The sequence below is a fragment of the Thamnophis sirtalis genome, unplaced genomic scaffold (assembly GCF_051295495.1).
Source record: "Thamnophis sirtalis isolate CommonGarterSnake01/CBP01778 unplaced genomic scaffold, rThaSir2_p1.2 scaffold_1, whole genome shotgun sequence".
In the NCBI taxonomy this organism is placed as follows: domain Eukaryota; kingdom Metazoa; phylum Chordata; class Lepidosauria; order Squamata; family Natricidae; genus Thamnophis; species Thamnophis sirtalis.
Genome location: NW_028261381.1, coordinates 114,856,136 through 114,878,730, shown reverse-complemented (window position 1 = coordinate 114,878,730; position 22,595 = coordinate 114,856,136). Strand labels below are relative to the sequence as shown.

The window sequence follows — 22,595 nt, the reverse complement described above, 5'->3', positions numbered from 1 at the left end:
AAAACTTTTGTGCTTCCAAACCATAGTCTTCACTTACAATTTATATAGAATCTTATATTATCAATCTGATATATATGGATACAATTATTATCATTGTTAAACATTTATTTGATTATAACTATTATTACTTCCTTTTATGTGAGATATTCTAAATTTAGAATAAATTTATATTATGGCATTTCATTACATCATCCTAAAACCATCCAGTAGTAGTACATCTTTATATTATATTCTGTATAAAATTGTTTATCTTTGGTTACAAAACTTTTGTGCATCCTCTCCATAGTCCTCACTTATAATTTATATAAAATCTCATATTATCAATCTAGTATATATGTATGCATTATTATCATTGTTAATCATTTATTTGACTATAACTATTATTACTTCATTTTATGCGAAATATTCTAAATTTAAATAAATTTAAATTAATTTTTATTATAGCATTTCATTACATCATCCTGTATCCATCCAATAGTAGTACAATCTTTTATCTCTTGCCATTTGTAGTATTTGTATTCTAATTGCTTTCTTGGTAGGTCTTATATTGACTTCTCTTGGCAACTTGTTTTTCACTGCACATTTTGTAAAGACTCGAAACCCCTCATCTGTTCCTTCCATCATTTTCCCTTTGATTATCACCAATGCTTCTGCCAGAATTTCTATCATTACTTCTACCAAATTTTCTCCCTTTTCTTCTTCTATATTCTGGAATCAGAGGTAAAATTCTGATCTGTCAATCTCACAATCCAATATTCTACTCTTGTCTTGTTCAACCACGCTCAATCTGCAATTATCTCCAATTTTCTTATCCCTTTGTTCATCTTTTTCTTCAATTTTTTAAAATCTGTCCTCATATTTCATCATCATTTGGTGGATATTCTCAATTTTTTCATCTGTTTTTCCTGTTCTTTGTTCAATATTCACTGTTCTCTTTTCAATGATCTCTGTTCTTACTTGTATTTTTTGAATTTCTTGCATAATCATCTGCAATGTCACTTCCTTTTCTTTTTCCCCAATCAGAAAAGTTTTGTAGTAACTTTCTTAGATTCTTGAAGAAAATATTGATGTAAGCCTCAAGTTATATCTCATTTAAACATCTGCTTCATAAGAATCCATTCTGTTAGAATGAGATTCCAGCTCATAAATTCCAGATTGTTTTATTTTTATTCATTCATTCATTCATTTATTTTTACTAATGTATATCTCACTACTAAAGCATTATTAATGTAAATGCAACAAAACAAGTAAAATAAAATTAGTAGCAAAGATCATCCAGTGCTTAAGAAAGACAATATTTTATGAACTAACTTGATAATATCAACATTTTAGCATGATTAAAAAGCCAATGGCAATGAGGAACAGGTGGCACATTTGCACTGAAATGTGGAAAGTGTTAATCTTTTTCCTATCAATTATTGCTTATGAGTTAACTCAACAACTCCATTCAAGTATTATTCCTCCTATTATAATTTAAATGTGGAGAGAGCAAAATGGTTTTTAGAAGGCACAAGGAATATGAACAATGTGGAATAAGAAAAAGTTTGACAGATTAAGAATTATTTTCATCCTCTCCCTGCTTCATCCAAAATATCACTTCAATATATGCCTTTTCCTGGTTCAAAGAAATACCTGTGTGATATTGCAACATATTCACTCCAGGCTTTAAATACAAATTCAATGTATTGTATACATTATGCAAAGCACAGCATACAATCCCTGTATTTTAGGCCATAAAACATATCTTTCTATTAAAAAAAAGAAAGGGCAGAGATGACAGTGCCATTCATCTTAGAAATCAATATCCATGTTTTAATCTTCACCTTTTTCTCATTTCTTCTACTTTGTTTTTCAAAATATCTTGCCCTATTAAGCATTTGGGAAAATTTAAAAGGTTGAACTTTTATCCTATGTTTATTGATCTTTATAAAGATAATACCAACAAAGGTTTTTGGAATTCTTTCAAGCAGCCTGTAAATGACAATTTTTTTTTCTAAAAAAACCCAACCCCCAAATCATTTCACTAGCAGCCTTGAGCAAGAAAACTATGAAGATTTTATAAAGGTGCTCTAATGAACTGCCAGGAACACATGATAAGAGGTATCTATGTGTCTGATTTACACCTTAACTATAGACCTATAGTTGGGCTGGTCACATAGCAGGAACTGATGCAGGTGGATCAAGGCAGAACGGCTCTCAGTTGATAAAAAGCATCCACGAAAAAGACCAAAAACAAGATGGATCAATGACATCAGCAGTATTGCAGGCCCAATTGGCAAAAGAAAGCTCAGGACCATATTGGTTGGAAACATATGGAAGAGGCCTTCACCCTGCAGTGGATAGACAATGGCTAAAATGATGATAATGAGGATATAATATAACACAGGATTACAAATGAACACAAATAATCCATATATTAAGTTGGTTCTATGTTGAATGCGGAGGTAAATGCAGATAATAGTATATTAAATGGAATGACTTACAACTAAAAATTGTGCTCTAGGGCAGAGATCACCAATCTTTTGGACTTCAAGAGAAATTCATAATTTTAAATCCAGTGGACCACTAATATGAATATGGGATGGGATGGGTTCCTTCAGGCACTTAGCTTGGCTGCCTGTTAGCAGAGAGAAGCACCCAGGGTCAACCCTTGGTTTGCTGTCCATTGCAGCTAGGAATCTCAAATACGGCCCAGAATGGATGTTTGTCTTGTAGCCAGTCCGGGCGCTAGATCGGCCCCCTGCAAACTCTGTCTTTTGAGGAGCCCAGCCGAAGTTTCGTGCACCACTCACTGAAGTGCCTGGACTCCAGGGAGGGAGGGAAGGGCTGGAGCTATTAAACAGGCAGCCAAGATGAAGTGCCCCATCCTGTCAACGAGCAGGAGTAACTGCTTTAGCAAGCCATATCTGGCCCAGGGGCTGTAGTTTGAGGATCCCTGATTTAGTTAGTGCAATATAAGAAATGCAAAAATGCAAAGATTTTTCTGTGGACCACCAAAATTTTCTCACGAACCACCAGTGGTCCATGGACCACTAGTTGGTGACCAATACTCTAGGGTGTATCATCTAGCCATAGCAACATTGGCAAGGGAATTTCTTCAACTTACAAAGAGCTCCACAGCAGCTTTAGAAAAAGCGGAACATCTGCTATTTACAACAGATAGTAAGTAAAAGTTAAACAATGTTTCCTCAATTTGTTCAATCAAGATACAGACCAGATAATTTACATTAGTTAGAGAGACATTGTCTGAATCAAAATAAAAACCTGGCACACCTCATCGTGATCCTGCATTGTCCATTTTCATTTAAAACACATACAGTGAAACTGAGAAACAAAGTCACTGTCCAAAAATCAAAATTATCACACAATGTTTGAAGACTACTTAAATACATAATATAAAGTTGCAAATTCTGATTGAGTGGTTCAGCCAGCAATCATGAGAAACTTTGCCATGGCTCTCTAGTACAAGGCCAGTGTGGGAATGCTCTATTCATACAAAAAAAAATTGATCTATTATTGAGTAGCTGGTGAATTATTACAAGTTGTTTGAAGCTCATCAAGAGAAATGCATTTTATATTCTCACTGCAGCAGCTACTCTAGACATATGAACAACAGCAGCCATCCAAAATAGGTGGGGAATACTGAAAGATGCTACATCCCACCATCCACCACCCCTTATAACTGCATCATAAGGAAGAAATGTTTGAAATTCAGCAAAAGGTTTCTTTGACAACAAAAGCATCAGAGAGATCACAGGCTGAGGAAGGGCAAAATCTACAAGTAGAGCTGTTGTTTGTTAATAAGAGCCAGGCAGCCAAATTAACACCAGTCCCTGTTGTTACTCTCAACTAGATCACAGTCCTTTTCCCAGAAGACGTGGTTCATTTTGTGGGAGTCCTCCTGGCCTCTTGGTTCCTGATAAAGCAGGAGGCAACAGGCAACTGTGACTGGGAGAAACGTTTGACTAGCTTGGGAGTGTGCCAGTTATAATTCTATTTGGGCCAATATGTCCTGGCAATAATAACTCACACCACGTGGTTGGATTACTAGAACATATTTTAAGTGACACTGCTTTTGAAGGCAACCCAGCAGCTACAGGTGGTGCAAATTTAGCAGCTAGATTACTGGAAACAGTTCCAGCCAGCACAATATAACTCTAAATCTCACAGCTTTTAGGTGCAACTCAGCTTTTATTCTCTTTAAAGCACTGTATGATGCAGGACTGGAAACGTTTTGCCAGAAAATAATCTGTCCAGTCAAGACAATTAATAAGGGCCTGTTGAGGGTCTCTTCTCTTGTGAGTTTCATGGAGTGTGGATTGGATGACAGCCTTCTCCGTGGTGGCTCCCGCCCTTTAAAATACTTTCTCTCTGGATATATATAGTACAGTATATGTAGTATTTTATATAGTAATTTGTTTATATGTATTTTCTTCCATTTCACAAACATCTTGTTTAAGTGTATTTTCAGCCCTTAGTTGCTTCTTAGTGCCTTGGCATCTGTTATTTTATTCACTCGGCTTTTGTATCTTATGTTTTGAATAACAATAGTTACTTACCCAGAATCTGTCAGAATTGGGGTAGGATATAAAAAGATGATGGGGGGAAGATAAGTATATTTATAAAAGGGACAGGGTTTTGCCCTGTGAATCAATATCCAAAATTCAGTACAAGAGAAATTAGCCAGCAAAAATATCAACTTGTTTTAATTCATATCCTCATTTAGCCAGCCAGCCATCTGTTTCACACATTTGAAGTGATGTTTTTATAGCATCTTTTTTTTTTAACAGCTATGCCATAAACCCCAGTTTACAAAATACATTGTCAGTGGGCATGTTTCAAGTGATGGTCTGCTTAACCACACTTAATTAATCAACTACAGTAGGCTGAATTCATGCATGAGAAACCTTAAGTTATAGTTTGCAAAGCGCATTCATTGAGTTTACAGATCATGGGACACAGTGGTGGGATTCAAATTTTTTTACTACCAGTTCTATGGGCGTGGCTTTGTTGGCGTGGCATTGCTCTGTGGGCATGGCTTTATGGGCATAGCAGGGGAAGAATACTGGAAAATCCCCATTTCCCACCCAATCCCACTAACCTGCTTTCCAGTTCCGTTCTCCTGTTCAGGGCAACAAAAGAAGATCGTCAGGGAGGCAGCGGGGGCAGTGGCCAGCTTATTTGCCAGTACTCTGAACTACTCAAAATTTCCAGCACTGCGTCTCCAGAACCTGTCATAACTGGCTGAATACCACATATGATGCTACATATATCATACTTCGCTCATGACTAGGTTCAGACAATAGGGTAAGCTGGAATTCTCAAACATTGCAATACGTAACCCCCTAAAATAGTTAACTGCTATATCACAGAGGTTCTCAAACTTGGCAGTGTTACAACTGTACTGAGGCTTCTGCAGAAGCATACCTTGAGGAAGGTTTACAAATCACAGCCCCGGGTTGCTCATGTCCCTAGGGGTGCCCCAACCCATGTACAAAGCTTAAGGCTGACCAGGGTCCACCATTTCAATAGTTTTATACATAGAAGATTATAAGCATGCAGGAGCAGTTTTCCCTCTATAACTGATACTTATGTTAGACAGCCATATGAATCTTGGGTCTTCTTCTTTCATGTTTAGATCAAACTTTTAACTGCCAAAATTACTCTCCAGTAACAAAAAAAGGATACTGGTAGTTTTTCCAACTATTTTTTTTAAGCATACGCTTTTGTGAGCTACACCTTATGCTTATGACATTTAATATAATTTATTAATCAGAAAAGGTGCTGCAAGATTTCCATGTAATAGTATCTCTAAAGTAGCTTATTAAGAGAAGCAAAATATACAGCAGAGCCAGCTTTCAAGTTCCAGGGGAGTATAAGGCACAAAGTCTCCTTTTTCTTAACTGCATGGCTATAAACCAAGACAAACTGCACAGGCTTAAAAGACACAAACCAAAATTGCAGTACAATTAGTCCTCGACTTATGACCAAATTTCTATTACTAAGCAACATAGTTATTGAATTCTGCTGCATTTTAAGATGTTTCTTGTCACAATGGTTAAGTGAACCACTGCAGTTAAATTAGTAACTTGGTTTTAAGTGAATGTGGCTTCCAGACTGACTTTGGCTTGTCAGAAGGTTGGGAAAGGTCACATAACCCTAAGACACTGCAACCATCCTAAATGCATGCCGGTTGCATCTAAATGTGCATCACGTGATCACAGGGAAGCTGCAACAGTCGTTAAGTCACATTTTGCAGTGCCCTTGTATCTTCAGATGACCACTAAACGGCTGTTGAGTTGATGATCATCTGTATGCATTTAAAGGATGGACTTTTAGTGTGTTATAAATGCACAAAAATTAAGCCCTGCTTTTGAGTTATGTTTTCTCTTAAGGCAGCTTCCTCCAATCTTCTAAGGATGTCACTTGGATTCCAAGCCAACTTCAAATTTATCGTTTATAGTTAAAGTTTATTGCTAAAGTTCAACACATCAGAAGGTGCCACGCTGGATTTGCTGCCTTCCTTTTTCGTATATAATGTGCCTCTGGGACACCACTAATAGTGAGGGGTCCTTGGTGCTCTCTGAGCTTGTTTATTTTCTCTTTCATTTGGTACAGAGGTGGGTTCCTGCCAGTTCTAACCTCTTCTATAGACGAGGCTCCACAAATCTACCGTGCTGTTTAGAACCGGTTCCAGCTCCCTCCCCCCGCCCGTCCGCACCATACTTGCTCCGCCCACCGCTCACTGATTGACTGGCTCACCAATCGCCTCGCCCACCTCTAAGAGTCCTATCTAAACCTTAAAGTCTTAAAGCTGTCAAGTTTGAACACCCCTGGGGTTTTTTTTCCCCCCTAAAGGGTTAGGAGTGCAAGGGTCTTGTAACTTGACAGCTTTAAGACTTGTGTGCTTCAAAGGCCAGAGTTTCTGAGCCAACATTTTGGTTGCTAAGCAAGAGCGGTGTTAAGTGAGTTTCACCACATTTTATGTTGGCCACGCCCACTGTCACATGGCTGGGAAGCCACTCCCACCTGGTCATATGGCCAGCAAGCCACTTCCACAAAGCAGGCCACACCTACAGAAGAGGTTCTAAAATTTTTTAACCCACCACTGATTTAGTAACATCATCAGTGCTACTAGCATTTCAACTGTGAGCTACAAATATTCTCCTTTATCGATACCACTACCAGTCCTCTTATGATATATGGCTTTGGGCAAGCAATTTGCCATCCATTTCTTTTCCCTCCGTTTGCGCATGTGAATTGATCCTAAGAATGGTGGGGCAAACGTGAGAGTGAGGCCAGATACAGGTCAGCAGTGGCGGATTAAGGCTCACTGGTGTCCTAAGCACTAACAAATCTTGGTGCCCCCCCCCCCCTCCTTTGTACATGCTGTACAAATCTTCATTGGGTTGTTTTTTCTTTCTCAACTTTGTGGTGTCCTCTTTGGACCTGGTGCCCTAAGCACGTGCTTAGCCTGCTTAATGGTTAATACAGCACTGTCGGTCAGGATCCCTGCGGGCTGGGCGATTGCTCAAGCTCCAGGGGCAGTTTGGCTCTTAAGCCGAGACGGAAGGCCGTCGTCCGCGTTTGTCTCTTCCCCATTCGACCCACAAAAGGAGTCCTGAAGGGAGGGCGGTGGGGGAAGCAATAGGAAATGTTGCACACTAAAACCCCAGTACAGACCCCCACCCCCAAAGGAGCGGGTGGTCGCCCGAAGGTTGCCGAACCGAGCCCGCTGCAGCGAAGCGGGGCCGAGGAAGTCACGAAGCGGGCGTCACGCGTTGTTTCTCGGCCGAGCTGGCGGGCGTCTTGTTTACTAAGCCGCCCTCCAGCGTCAGGCATTCCGAGGGAGGTTTGCGCGGGCGGGTCGCTCCGAGGTTGGCAAAGCCCAGTTTAGGGTGACGTCTGACAGCTCGGTCGGACCGCCACAGTGCCGTCCCTCGGGAAGGGCGGGAAGGCCCCGCGGTTCTGGCCCGCCTCCTCCGGATGCGCTTACTCTAACGTTACTATTCAGAGCCTCCCGCCGTTTCCCGAGCGATTGTGGGTTTCGATTGTTCTCGAAAACGGAACGGGAACTTGCTCCAAAAGCCGCGCTCGGGCTTCGACTTATGAGCTTGCTCCCGTTGCCTAAGCCGGTTTGTGGGGGTCTGCAATCGTTTTGGCCTCAGGATGCGCTACTGTGGCTGGCGGGGAAAAAAAGGGCTGGGTCCGGTTCGTTGATGTCTGGGTGGGTTGTTCAGGACCCGGCTAGTTTGTTTTTGGAACGTAATGCAAATTTAAGCAACTGGGTTAACTCAGGAAATCGTGGTTCGGTTTTAAAAGGAGAGTGCGCGGTACGAATACCGTCACTTCGTACGAAGGTCAATTCACCGACAGTGAAAATCGGGCTGAGGAAAATAAATGGCTAGATCAGTCAAATTCTGCTTGCTATTGATTATTAGAAAGGTGCCGTTCTTGCCTTTCTTAGAGGTTATTGGGACAGTTTATAAGAAAATGTCATAAAATAAATTTAATACACTGAAATTCTCCTTCATCTACATTGTTGTACATCTTTTTTTTAATGGAGGGGTGAGGGAAGAGAAGAGACTCATCCTTTTCTTGATGTCAGAAAAAATACTGTAAGTAACAAGCAGATCTGCAGTAGACTATCTTAGATGCTGACTGAAAAGTTTCCTTGATTACAAACCACCCACACTACACCCTCAGGTGGTAAGAAAGCCACATAGAAGGTCTGCTAAATGTTTCTAGATTTGGATTTGGTATATATGATGTCAGAGATACATTCATACTCTATTAAGATACAATGGGTATTGGATAAACCAAACTGGGTGCAGTCGTATTACCCTCAACGCCCAAATATATATACATTTAATCACATTAGGGACTACTAGGGTGTTGTGTGAACTCGGTAGTTACGCTGGTTGTGACATTTCAAGTGAAGAACAGCATTTTGCACTAGATTTGGGGGTAGCTCCAGAGTCAATGCCGGAATTACCATACTAGATGAAACAATAACATGGTTTCTTTAATTTAGGCTCAACATCCTACATGACTTCAGCCATTGCTTATGAATTGTACGGAAAAGATTTTGGTGAGAGTCCGATTGTTTCCGAATGGTTCCTTAGGGAAGCTCGGTTGAATTTTGTGAGTAGATTGACCTTTTTCACTGTGAAAGGCTTGTAGTTTCACCCAAGAGAACAGACTGACTGTCTTACCTAGTAAAAACTCACAAGATGTGTATACTCAGGAGACCATCACTTCAAAACATGTAGTTTTCTGAGTGGCCTTGTCTTACTTACCTTCATGCAAACAGCAATTCATTTTTATATACTGTGCTTAGAAGAGGAACACAATGTATTATTTAAAACAGTTCATTTAAGAATACTGATTATTGTGACAGGTGTCTGTAACAACCTTCTTTCTTTTTGTTGTTGGTTTTGTTTTGCAAATATATTATGACTTTGATCTGCTCTGCCAGACAAGATTGTGCCTGTTGGCAGTCACTGAAACTGAAGTGAAAATAATAAAGGGAAGCATTGAACTATACATCTTTAGGCAAATATAACTAAAAGCACTGATGAACAGGTGTGTAGTAGAATAATTTAATTCATTAAATGTGGGAATTTAATTGGGTTTTAATGAGTTAACTCATGGGAAAGGATGTAAGTTTATTTAAAATGAAACAAACAAACAAGCCCCAAAACCTGGCATCCCAAATTGTTATACAATAACTACAGAATACCAGTACAATTGGGTTTTGGAGCAACAATGTTTTATTAACATCATAATCAAACCAGTGTGTCTTGACTGTAAAAACATTTTAAATTTGGTTCAAATGCCCTGTTAACATATATTTGAGAAATATAGATGGGTATGTGTATATATAATTAAGCCTCTACCCTGGATACCAATTTCTGCCTGTTGTGACTACGGCAAAAAAAATCTCTTCAGAAAGGTGTCAGACTTGTTTCAAAGCTATTGTTATCTGCTTGATTGTTTGTCTGGAGTTTATCCCTGCTTATCTGAGTGTAGGCTGCTGGAAAGGACGTGTTCTGGTCTTTTTATTTCCTTCTTAGCTTTTTTAGTGTCTTTTGACTGGTTTGTAAAGGTAGTTTATCTCTATGTATCTGTTGATGGCTAATTTGTCTGAATGCCAAGTTTCCAGGAATTCCCTAGTGTTAGTGAATTTAGTTTGATTTAGAATGATCTCAGTTCTAGGATGCTGTAATGTGTTAAGTTATCAGATGTTTTTTGATAAAGATGTATGGGCATCCATTTTGTTTGTTCCTTTTTCTGGTGTTTTGGATTGCTGCAGTGCCTTTGTACTCATCTGAATAATATTCTTATATTCTTAACTGGTTGGGATGTTATTTTCATAATGGAGTACTTGGTTAGTATGTGTTGTTTAGGCAGGAACATTATGTCTTCAAGGTGATATAACATTTTGGACTCAAGCATGCATATATTCATTTCCCATTTGTTTATACTTAATTAACAATTCCAGTAGAACTAACTTCCATATAGATCTTAGGATCTCTGCTTCTAAAACTTGAAATTGATATCAGTTCAAGAAAGGACTAAGCTTTCATAAAATAATTACAAAACTTGTCTTTGTATTTTGGGGCATTCTGGATTCATATCTTCCCATTTTGGTTGTATTCTTTGAATTCTGTAAACTGAAAACAATCATGAGTTCTGAAGCTGAATACAACAGACAACATATTATTTATGTTGTCTTCAAATAGTTAAAATAAGCATTTTTCTGAGAAATATGTTATTGGTGGATTAGGCCAGATTGCACAAAGCACTTTCAAAAAAAATATTCTTTAGTTTATTGTTAAAGAATTGACAATTGCATTTCAAAATCATTTACAGGAACTGACATCTATTTGGAAGTTTTTTGTCTGCTACTCTCTTGTCTTTTCTCTCTGGCTAATATTTAGCCTTTGTCCATTGTATTTATCACCTAAAGTTGACAGGTTATTAGATTTTTTTTCCTGCAAGTCATCTATTAACTGTTTGGGGAAATTGTACATCTAGGAAAAAGCGAGAGTAAAGCTATTTCTAATTTCAGTCAAGAAAAAATTGAGACACAATAGATCTTTCAACTTAAAAAGCCATCAAATTTAATTACTCTTTCTTGTTTATGGATCAGTGAACGGCATCTGGGTATATATTCTTATATACAACAGGAAATAGACATGCTGCGTTTAAAAGACTTCAGTGACCTGAAGTAATACTGTAACTCATAATTTAAAATTTGTATTTAAAAATTATTGTTAAGGATATTGGAAAAAGGCTGGGAAAATGGGACTAAGATCAGTCTTCCTCAACTTAGTGCCCTCCCGATGGCTTTTTCTTTTGAGTCAGTGCTGCTGGAGACTGGGACACTACAGCATTATAGCAATAACTCCTACTGCTTTTGAAAATGCCTTTTCCTCCCAATAGGAAAAATATACTTAATGCTTTCTCATGTAAGTATAGCTCTTTGTGGGAATAATGGAATGAATCCCTGATTCCTCTTAGATCATGTATTAAGGAGGGAGCATGTCTTAAACATCGGCTTCTGTGAAGCAACAGTAGTCTAATTGTAAGCTTCCCACATGCATGCAATTAATCATTGTGTGACATAGAAGTAGGGCTGGTCCCATGCAGGAGGGCTCCTTTTCCATTAACCAATTTTCTGCCTCAACAAATATAGTTCATGTTGGCTTAACACTGGCTAACTTCGCACACACTTCAAATAAGCAGATCTTATCACTCACTAAAATACTTTGAAGTATGCAAAGCACTCTTTATTTTGACAGTCACATTTCACTTGCGAAATAGACAATAGTTTCATTTCTGCCAAATATTTTCACCCCTTGCCTGCCGATAGAGATGAATGGAGCCTGTGGATTTCTATGCAAAAATTAGCATTGGGTAAGGAAGATCAAAATCCAAAATCTTCCCTCACTCATAGTATGGTTTGTTGATTATTAGTGTGATGTATTATTCCAGCCAACTGTAGATAATGTATAAATCATGGTTGAACAATATGTGAATCCAGACATTAACAGAATACTGTCCAGGACTGTCCAGACAGGCACCAAACTCCATTTTAACTATTACTCCTAGTTACAATTCCTTCAATTTCTCATTTTCTCACTTTCCATTGGAAACAAAGGTACTCATGAGAGGGGGGGGGGGAAGATCTGTATCTTTTTCCTGGTTAAAGTGAGACATAGGAACAAACTATATCAGGGGTCTCCAACCTTGGCAACTTTTAAGACTTCCCAGCCAGGAATTCTGGGAATTGAAAGTCTTAAAGTTGCCAAGATTGGAGACCCCTGAAGTACCATATCTTTCAGATTATAAGACGCACCGGAGTATAAGACGTACAAAGGTTTTGAAGAGGCAATTTTTTTAAAAAGTAGGTAGGTAGAGGGATAGAGAGGGAGAGAAAGAGAGAGAAATACAGTAGGTGATAGGGAGAGGGAGTAATTAAGTAGGTAGGTAAATAAAGGGATGTATAGAGAGAGAAATAGAGAGAGATAGAGAGTGTGTAGGTAGGTAGGTGGGTGGAGGGATAGAGAGAGAGATTAAGATTAAGATAGAGAGAAATACAGTAGATAGGGAGAAAGAGAGAGAGTAGGTAGGTTCGTAGGTAGAGGTATCGAGAGAGAAATAGAGAGAAATACAGTAGATAGGTAGGGAGAAAAAGAGAGTAGGTAGGTAGGTAGAGAAAGGGAAAAAGAGAGAAACAGGGAGAGAGAAATACAGTAGGTAGATAGGGAGAGAGTGTGTGTAGGTTAGGTAGGTAGGTAGGTAGGTAGGTAGGTAGGTAGGTAGGTAGAGGGAGAGAGAAATACAGTAGATGGGGAGGGAGGGAGAGTAGTTAGGTAGGTAGATAAAGGGATAGAGAGAGAGAAATAGTGAGAGGGAAATACAGTGGGTAGGTAGGGAGAGTGTGTGTGTGTGTGTGTAGAGTGTGTAGGTAGGTAGCTAGAGGGATAGAGAGAGAGAAATAGAGAGAAATACAGTAGGTAGGTATGTGTTTCTGCTGGCACAGCACTTGATCAATGTAATTCTCATCAATCAGTTAAAGAGCTATCCAAAAAGGAAAAAAAAGTTTTTGCATTCTGCAAACCTCCCAAAATTGGCCCATTTTTCATGAAAATGGGCCCGTTTCCCCCCCCCAAAAGCATAAATAGCCTTGTGGGGGCTTGCAGAGTGCTCCGGGGGGGGGGCAAAAACGAGCAAAATATGACCTGTTTTTGTGAAAATGGGCCCATTTTTTGTCAAAAAAATTGCATTCATAGCCTTATGGAGGCTTATAGAGTGCTGCTGGGAGCTGGGGGGGGGAATGGCCCATTTTCCACTTGTTTCTGCCCTCCCCAGCCCCCAGGAGCTCTCTGAAACCCTCCATAAGCGTATGCGTGGCCATTTTGGTGAAGGGGCGGGGCTTCAGGAGGCAAAAAATGATGTATTTGGTGTATAAGATGCACCCAGATTTTCAGCCTCTTTTTTGAGGAAAAAAGGTGCGTCATACTCCGAAAAATACAGTATAGAACAAATGGCTAATCCTTTATCTGTATGGTAAGTATCAGAGATGACTAAATTAATCAGATTACAGTGCCTATATTTTATAAGCTATACTCATTTAAATTGCTGAAAAGTCCTATAGTGAGCAAACTTCAGATCCCTGAAGCAAAAGCTGAGACAAGCCAAGAATCTCATTTAGTAAGTCACAGGTCTCTCCTTCAGTCACAAGGTAACAGTGCAGTGGTACTTTTAAAATGGCATTTCCTTTCCAAAGATAGAGCTTCTGATGCAGAGATAGATTTCCTTCGTCTTATCAATGCCAAATTCAAAAGACTGGGTAGTTTAAGCTTTATGTGCTGCAATTTTTTTAGTCTTTTGTTACTTTCAAGCATTGAAAACCTACCTCATATAACTATGTTACAAGCTGTCCTCACCCACTGCTCTCCGCAAGGTGATGTACTAGCATCTGATTTCCCCAGTCAATTGCTTGGAATGGAAATATTGAATGAATTTGGCTAGGAAACAAAACAGCATTTCTATCATAGTACAGAATCTTACTTATTCATCCTCCCTAGTTTCATGGCTGCCTGATTTGAATGCTACTCTTTTGAACTCTGTCCATTGCAGTTATAATAATTGCATAATTAATAATAAAACCCTCAAAATGCAACACAGTTTAACCAAGGAAAGTATTTACAAATCTAGTAAAAAATCCATATTTATTGGTTTAATTAGGATAAAAATGTGGTATATTTGTAATTATAATCCTGTCCTACTGAATGAAAACACAGAAGAAAGCTATCAGCCAGAGTGTATGAAGAAAATCAATTTATGGCTGAGCAGCTAACCCTTATCTTCTGTATTACTCTGAGTTGGTTACCTTTGAAAGTTTACAAGCCAGTGCAGTGTTATATATGTTGTAATTTATGAATTACACCATGCAACTCTCTGTGCAAGTAGCCTTTCTGTTGCATGAAAATATAATTCAAATTATTGCTGTTTCAGGTCTGTAAAGTTCATTTATTTGTTTACTTTGTTTTACCTACATCCCTGTCAACAGTTCTCCAGCTGAGATGATGGAAAGTTCTGAAAAATCAAATGTAGAATAGTATTTTTCAGAAAACCTTAATTTTTATTTGCAAAAATATTGTGAATTAATTCAAGAAAAAATGCTAGGAAGCATGTTGTTTGAGGATCAACAGATGCTCTTTTCTAACAATTGCAAATGTCAGTAGCTGTGATATTTTCTGTGGGGTACAAAAGCACCTTCAAAAACCAGTTGTCTTTATAAACGCCTTTAGCTTTAAAGCTTTAGAACCAAAAGTAACATGAAGTGTTTAAGAACCTCATTAGTTGTGAAGTGTTTAAAGCAGCTTAACTGGAATTGCACTAAAAGAGCCCACTTTGAGAAGGAGTATGGTATTTAAGAAATGGGTAAGGCAGAGGGTATGTCTTGGTGATTATATTTAATTGTATTTCACAGAGTCCAGAATTACTCTTTAACCATACCTCACAAGGGATTACCAACTTGAGGCAGTGGGGGGGCTCAATAGTTTTAATAGAAAGATCCTGCTAGGAGCGCTGGGTAAGGGATTTCCTTGGAGATCAGGTTAAAAGGGGAAGAGTGAATCTGTTCAAAAGAAAACCTGAAGTACTGAAGCAGCTGCTTATGAAGACCGTTTAGTCATGAGGAAGTAAGGACCAGATTTCTCTTTTCCTTTAAAATAGCACAAAGTCCAATGGTGATTTATATTCATTTCTTCGACAGATAGATGTAATCGAATCATAATCACAAAAGGGGTGAGCCAACCAGAAAATGAAACAAGTGAGTCATGAAGACATTTCTATAACAGGTAAAAGAGCTTGATTGGCATGAATAGGATGCCTTCTCCTTTTGCAGCAGAGGTGCACTGGAAGCAGTCAGGCATAGGTCAAGCCAAGTTTAGGCAAAATTTAAAAGCAGGAGAAATTAGGCTTTTTAGGAAAAGGTAGCATTTATTTAAAAAATTCCCACACAAAGCTAAGAGCAATATAGAATAGGGAGGTAGTGCTAGTTACTGGGAAAGAAAGTGGCATTTGGCAAGGCAATTGTGTCCTTTTTTAAGTGATGTTAAGAGTAGACATGGACCAAGGCAGGAGGGTCAAACTCATGTTGTCACGTGATGTGTTGGAGCTTTCCCCCACCTCTTTGCTAAACTGGGAGTGGGCGTAGTCAGCATGTGACGTATTTGGCCCCGGGGGCCGTGGGTTTGACCCCTTCCAGACAAAGGAGAGGTTAAAGTCTCCTCTTTACAGAGTTCCCTGGGAGACACTACTTAAAAATTGCAATTGTGGAGATAAAATTAAGAGGAACCACCACATACACCATCTTGAACTTATACATATGTATTCAATAAAGAAGTATTTTATGACTTGATATGATAAATGGCTAATGAGTACTGATCCTAATTTTTACCTTGTAATAATTATGAAGGAGTGGTAGGAGCATGCAGGCAGAAGGAAAATACTGGTCCCCTTCTCCATTCCTAAGATTTTGTACTGTAAACGCCACTCTGATTATTTTAAATCCTTTATTTCCCCTAAAATTCTCAAGCCCAACTTAAATACTTGGAGAAAATTATTGGGAGTGGGGAGAATCTATTGAGAAAAATGGTATGGTAGAACATAGGGGTTGTCCACCTCATTTGGTAAAACCTTTAAATCTTTTCTGTTTACAGTTTTTAAAGAATGGATGAGAGATAAAATTGCTACGCTCTGCACCGATAAATCTATCAGTGAAAAAGTCAGAGTTGCTTCCCTCCATCAATCACCTTCCTTACTGCATATCTACGTGAATATGTTTATTCAGCATATCAAAGCTAATTTTGTACAAACCATGAGTAAAGAGGTCATCCATTGGTCTGCTTATCCAAGGCCCACCATCTTAGTTAATAATCCTATCCATCCCTACATGGCTGAAACGTAGTTTTTGTTGTTTAATTAAATGATATACTATCTAGGGACAGAAGTAAATAAATATATTTTTCAATGGCTCATTAAAAGTGGGAGTCACAATAGATGGCAGAGATTTTCAAATGTGTGGAAGAAATAGTGTGATTGGTTGCAAGGGCTTACTTGGGAGCCGTTTTAGCCTCCGGATGTTATGTTTTAATATTAATTCCAGAATATTCTTCCCTATCAAGTCTAGTATCATAAGAAGCCCAAATAATATGAATTGTTTATCTAACTGAATGTTAGATAAAAAAAGCTTCTGGTCTGAATGACACACAAACTGTATTTCTAGTTTAGCATGTTCTGGCAATGCATCCATTGAAGCTGGCCTGCAATTTTGGGAGGAAAAATACCTTGTATGAGAAAAAAATACCAGATAATATGTGAGTACGTGACTCTTTACCATGCTTTTATCTCAGTTTCATTGCAGATACAGTTGATTTTCATATCACAAAAGCAGAGTTGCTTTTTGGTACCTTTAAAAAACATGTATCCATACAGTTTCCTTGCTATAGCACAAGGAGAGTCCATGCTAAGTGTTTCTAGAGGATTGTGTATACCACAGCTTGCACTTAATTGTCCACCCAAAGCTGATGCACCCTGAGGAGAACTTGTTTTTCCCCCCCTCTTAGATGTTGGATAGGTTATAGCACAGTCACCCTAGAGTTGGGAACTATGTGGTTGGAGATCTTGTGGTCCCTTGCATATTGTTTCTTTTTGTATGTTTTTATATATCTGGTGAAGCTGCCTAGAATCTCTTTGGAATTGGGTGACCTAGAAGCTCAACATATAAATAACAGTTTTAGCACCTACCCCACAGATACCATAAATCCCTTTCTCAAATTTCAGCTCTAAAAAGGGTTGTCCAGCAACTTTATAAATTCATAGGACCACTAGATGGCAGCCTAAAAGTCCTGCTAACTTTTGGTGGGCACCTACAGAAAGATGAACAGTTGACCAACCAACTGAAAAATTGCAATGTGTGGAATAACGAGTGTTGTGTGACCCAGTTGGAAGCTCAATTCTCATGAAAAGTATCCCTGGAATTTCAGCTGAAAGAATCACAGCCCTTAGCCTGTTGTGTGTTAAACACACAACCTAGATCTGTTCCAGGTAAACAACGGCACAAATGCAGGAGCAGAAGCTTTATGGCATTGTGGTTCCTCCTGGCTTTAGGAAACAAAGTGGTTGTGTGGATGAAGCAGAACTCGGCAATGGGCATTAATAGGGCTTGAGTATTCACTATAACTGCTCTAGAATAATGCTCCTTAAGTCACAATAAGATTCAAATTTGCACCTCATATAATATGAGACCTGAAATATCTAAAGCTAAAAGCAAGAATGTAATAATCAACAAAGTATTTCAGAGTTCAGAATTTAACTAAAAATCTCCAGACTGATTTTCTGATTCCATTTTGGATTTAAGAGCTAATGGAAAAATAAGTAATAACATGGTTCTCAGAGAATTGTCTTATATTGTACCATGTTATACAATCACAGCTAATTATTAAGTTCATACACTAGACAAGCAAAAAGGTAGGTTAGCTTTAGCTTAGCATACTATGTTAACTCAGCCTGTAACTAGAGCAAGTCTCCAAGTTAAGAATGTCCAGGTTTAAAGATAACCCATAGTTAAGAATAGAGCTTATTACAGAAAAATTCAAGTTAAAAACATAATTATACAGTTTAAGTGCACAACGATTCAAGTCTATTACACAATAGTACTTATACAGTATTATATAATAGTATTCATTTTTAAATTAGAGACTGAATCACTGTGCTTTTCAGAGGGATGTACTGTATATCTTACATAGATTTTGGGATGAAAAAGAAAAAAATTATTGTAGAAAGTCAAGTTTATTTCATGCTAAAACAAACATTGTTGAATTTCAGAACGTAGTTCATAATGACACAGAATTCACTTAACCAACTATACTCATATTAAACTTGTGCTATCAGATGGTGCAAGTTACTTCTGGTCAAAACAGGCAGGTCATTTACTTTTTACAAGTTGTAAAAAGCTCCAATTAAATATAGTTGCTACATCCAGTAAATCCAGAAAGCTATAAGTAGATCTGTACACTAAAAGAGGAAACAGCTCTCTCTGAATGTGCTCATTTTTTTCTGAAAAAAAAAGAAGTTTCATTGAGAGTAGAAAACACTCATTTTTCCCATTACATTTGAACCTGGGCAGTTTTTGAAATAAATCTGAAGGAAAAAAGTCATAACAACATGTTTCCTTTCCATTTCATAAAGAACTCTATTTAATGAATACTTCAAGTGACTACATCATATTACTTTTTCTCACCCTGATTTTCAGATCTCACTCCCTGGGGAATCACCTACTATCTATTGTAAGCATCCAGCTCTCTATGAAGTGTGTGACTGAGCTGAAGCAATAGTCTGTTAAAATAATCATGTGCTTGCAATCCCCCAATCACATAGCTAAAAATAAGCCACAAGCTGGCTTAAAACATTGTGTGTGTCTATGTGGGTATTTTGGGTAATTTCTGTTCTGTTATGGCAAAGCATTTCCATCTCAAAGCACATTTTAAGCTTATAGGAGTCCCTGACTTAGGACTGGTCACTTAGCAATGTACAATCCTGTGAAGGTTGACTTAGTTCCAAACTCCTGAGAACTGTCTCCTCCCCCTGCGCTCTGTCTCCACAGTCATGGGACTGCATGTTAGGTGCTTAACAACCAGCCTGCATTTATGGCAGTTTGCATTGTCCCAGAGTCATGTGATCATGTTTTGTAACAGTTTTGCTGAAAACCAACATTTACTTCCTATTTTTGGCAAAACTGGCCCATAGCAAACCATTGTTCATTTAATGACCACAGCAACCACTTTATGACTACGTGTTCTTTATGACTGCTACCTTTGCTTAATGACCACAATACAGAGTTGTAAAATCAAATGGGTGACCTGTCCTACAACCATCACAATCCATTATGGTGGTAAGTCAAGGACTACCTGAATTCCTTTTTTTGGCAATAACATCCATCATCCCTCTCTGTAGAACTTAAAAGAAAAATAACTTTAAACATCTCACGCACGTATGCCCGCCACCTGTGCAAATGGAGCTTCACATGCTTGCCTGCCACTTACAGTGCCCAGTTCCCAACAGGCTGCGGACCGGGGTTCCACCACAAAACCGCGAAGCCCTTATCCACGCCGACATAAGTGCGGAGGGCAAATCCGCGCCTTCCGAAGCAGTCAGCACCCTAAACCTAACCCTAAACCTAACCCTAAAGCAAACCCCTAAACCTAATCCTAACCCTTACCTTAATTTAAATCGGCTTTCTGCCGCCGCGCTGTTTTAAAGCGCCCTTCTGCCGCCGCGCTGTTGTTGCAGCGGTGATGACACGCAGTGATGACATCACGGCTTTAGCGACGTGGTTTTATCACCGCTATTTTGATGAGCGCGGTTTTGTCGTGCCACAGCAGACCGGCACCAGGCCACGGACTCACATATCATACTAAGAAACTACAGTTCATCCGAACATGGCTTTAACATTGATTATAAGCTTCAACAAATTTGATTCAGCACTTTACAAGGAATTGCCCAAAACAAAGCTACTTTATGTAAGTGTAACAAAATTACATATCTTTGAAGTTTATAATTTATCTTTGCCAGGAAAAGGTCCTTCCATAGTCACAACTTCTATTACCAGTTCTTCCCAAACAGTTTGAACTGATTTTGGAAACGCAAAGATCAGTGCTTTTGGGATCAGAAACTGAAAAGGCAGGATTTCATGTTGGTGCAAATTCCAAATAATAGGAAAGGGAAAGCCATCAAGACACCATCTCTGTTTTTTGAGAACACATATCAAATAATAGCATCTTAGGAAGACATGTCAGCTTAACATCTGTGATGTTGGAGGTCAGGCTAACAGAAGTTGCATGCTGGTAATATGCTAGTTTCTCCTAATGAGGAACCAACACACCTGCATAGTCTTATCTTTCAGAAGGGAAAATGGTTAAAGTTCATTTTGAGATGAAACCACAGCTGACATAGAAAAAAATAAGCTCTATTAAGACACAGATGCATGGCAAAGAAATGGAGAAGCATCCTTAGGTCCAAATAAATGGACCTGAGTTAAAGGGGGGGGGGGCTTCTGAGAACTCAAGGAAGTTTCCTATCTTTCTAGTTCAGATGCAAATCAGGCTGAACTAGTAGTTTCTTCTTTCTGGTCAGCTGTTTGCACATCATAGAAGGCCTGGTTTTCTTATTCCTTGGAAGAGGTTGAGCAACTGATCTAAGAGAAAAAGTCTTTCCTGAGAAATAAAAGTTGTATAACTAATACTTTTACATTCAGTTTATTTATGTTTGAATAAAAACAGATCCCCCCTTGTCCCTCAGCTCCATAGTCATTGTTCTTTTTTATTTTTTCAAAATTATGAAAAATAAGTTCCTCATTGTATCACAGTCTGAAATATTTGATCTATTGGTATTTGGAATATCCTGGAAATAGGTTGTAGATAAACATATGTTAGCAATAGCAATAGCAATAGCAGTTAGACTTACATACCGCTTCATAGGGCTTTCAGCCCTCTCTAAGCGGTTTACAGAGTCAGCATATCGCCCCACAGTCTGGGTCCTCATTTCACCCACCTCGGAAGGATGGAAGGCTGAGTTAACCTTGAGCCGGTGAGATTAGAACCGCTGAACTGCAGATAACAGTCAGCTGAAGTGGCCCGCAGTACTGCACCCTAACCACTGCGCCACCTCGGCTCTTATTGCAAAAAAAGGAACACAAATAACTAGATTTCTATCCTCCATGACCCATCATTACCTACATGAGTATCCTCCAGATCTGTCGGGACTATTTCCAGAAACATGCTGGGATTGATAGTCTCCACACATGTAAAAGGCCAAATTTCAGGAAATGTTGCTTTATCCAGGTGTTGGGACATCTCATATTATTTAAGAATTGTTTGTTTTGTGTTCTATCCATCTTTCATTTCAGGAGCTCAAGATAATGTACATAGGGCTCTCTCCTGGCTTTCCCCCCCCCCATGCTTTCCTTCAATTTTTTCACTTGTTTATAAGATAGGTTAGGGTGAAAGAAAATGTATGATTTCTTAATAATTTAATAAATTAATATGATAAATTATTTATAATTTGTGACATGGCCGGCTCATCATTAAGAAGGACTACGTATTTGGGGCTATTGCACAAGTGACTGGAATAGATCATCAGTCTGATAACACACATCCAATCATATATTCATTTGTATAATTTAAATTGTGATGGAACAATAGGCCATTCTCCCCCAAAAGCAATACTTTGTACAGCTGCCAATGGCCTTTGCCAGCTGAGAAGCCTGGATTACTTTCTCCCTAGAGTCCACTCAAGAAGCCTAAATGAGTGGCTTCTATTGAGTTCTTAATTACATTTAGGGCTCATATTCAAGCGTGCTTAATACAAATTAATTACCTCCTAGCTCTCTATAGCTGCTCTTTTGAGTGAATTAGCAAGGTGGTCAAAAGTTGGTTTCCTTGCTCATTCTATAAAATATTACTACATATGGAACAGGAACTTTACTTCCTTTCAATGTTTGTGAATCTTTACTTAGGAGAATTGTACATATCTGTATTATCCTGCCCTATTATTGTTAGATTTTGTATCCTGCCTTCTTTATATATTTTGGTAAGGAGCATGGTGGGCTGGGGTGGTTAGGACACTAGGATGGAGATTAGCAAGCCCATGTTTGAGACCTGGGTGCTCCCATGCAGTGGGGTTGAATTTCCATCCAGCTGCTGCAGGAGACATGAAAGGAGCTCCCAACTGGGTGTGCCCTGGGCAAGGGTGATGTGATGTCATCAGATAATCCTTCCAAACCAGAAGTACCTCCGTGCTTCTGGCACAAGTGCAAGCAATATGTTTTGATTTACTCAAGGCAGGTAGATGATGGAGATAGATAGATAGATAGATAGATAGATAGATAGATAGATAGATAGATAGATAGATAACGAGAGACAGAGAGAGATGATAGAGATAGATAAGAGAGAGAGAGAGAGATGATATAGATAAATGAGATAGAGGTAGAGGGAGATGATAGATAGATGATAGAT

The 22,595-nt window shown here is 38.7% G+C and overlaps 1 long non-coding RNA gene across 1 annotated transcript; it reads left to right on the top strand.

Annotated features, from left to right (window-relative positions):
• Nucleotides 1-8,780: 8,780 nt before the first annotated feature.
• LOC148049705 (uncharacterized) lies at nucleotides 8,781-16,559 on the top strand. Its single transcript, XR_015697984.1, has 4 exons — nucleotides 8,781-9,144; nucleotides 9,479-9,585; nucleotides 15,293-15,349; nucleotides 16,242-16,559. It is a non-coding gene; the product is annotated as an uncharacterized LOC148049705 (long non-coding RNA).
• The last annotated feature ends 6,036 nt before the right edge of the window (nucleotides 16,560-22,595 follow it).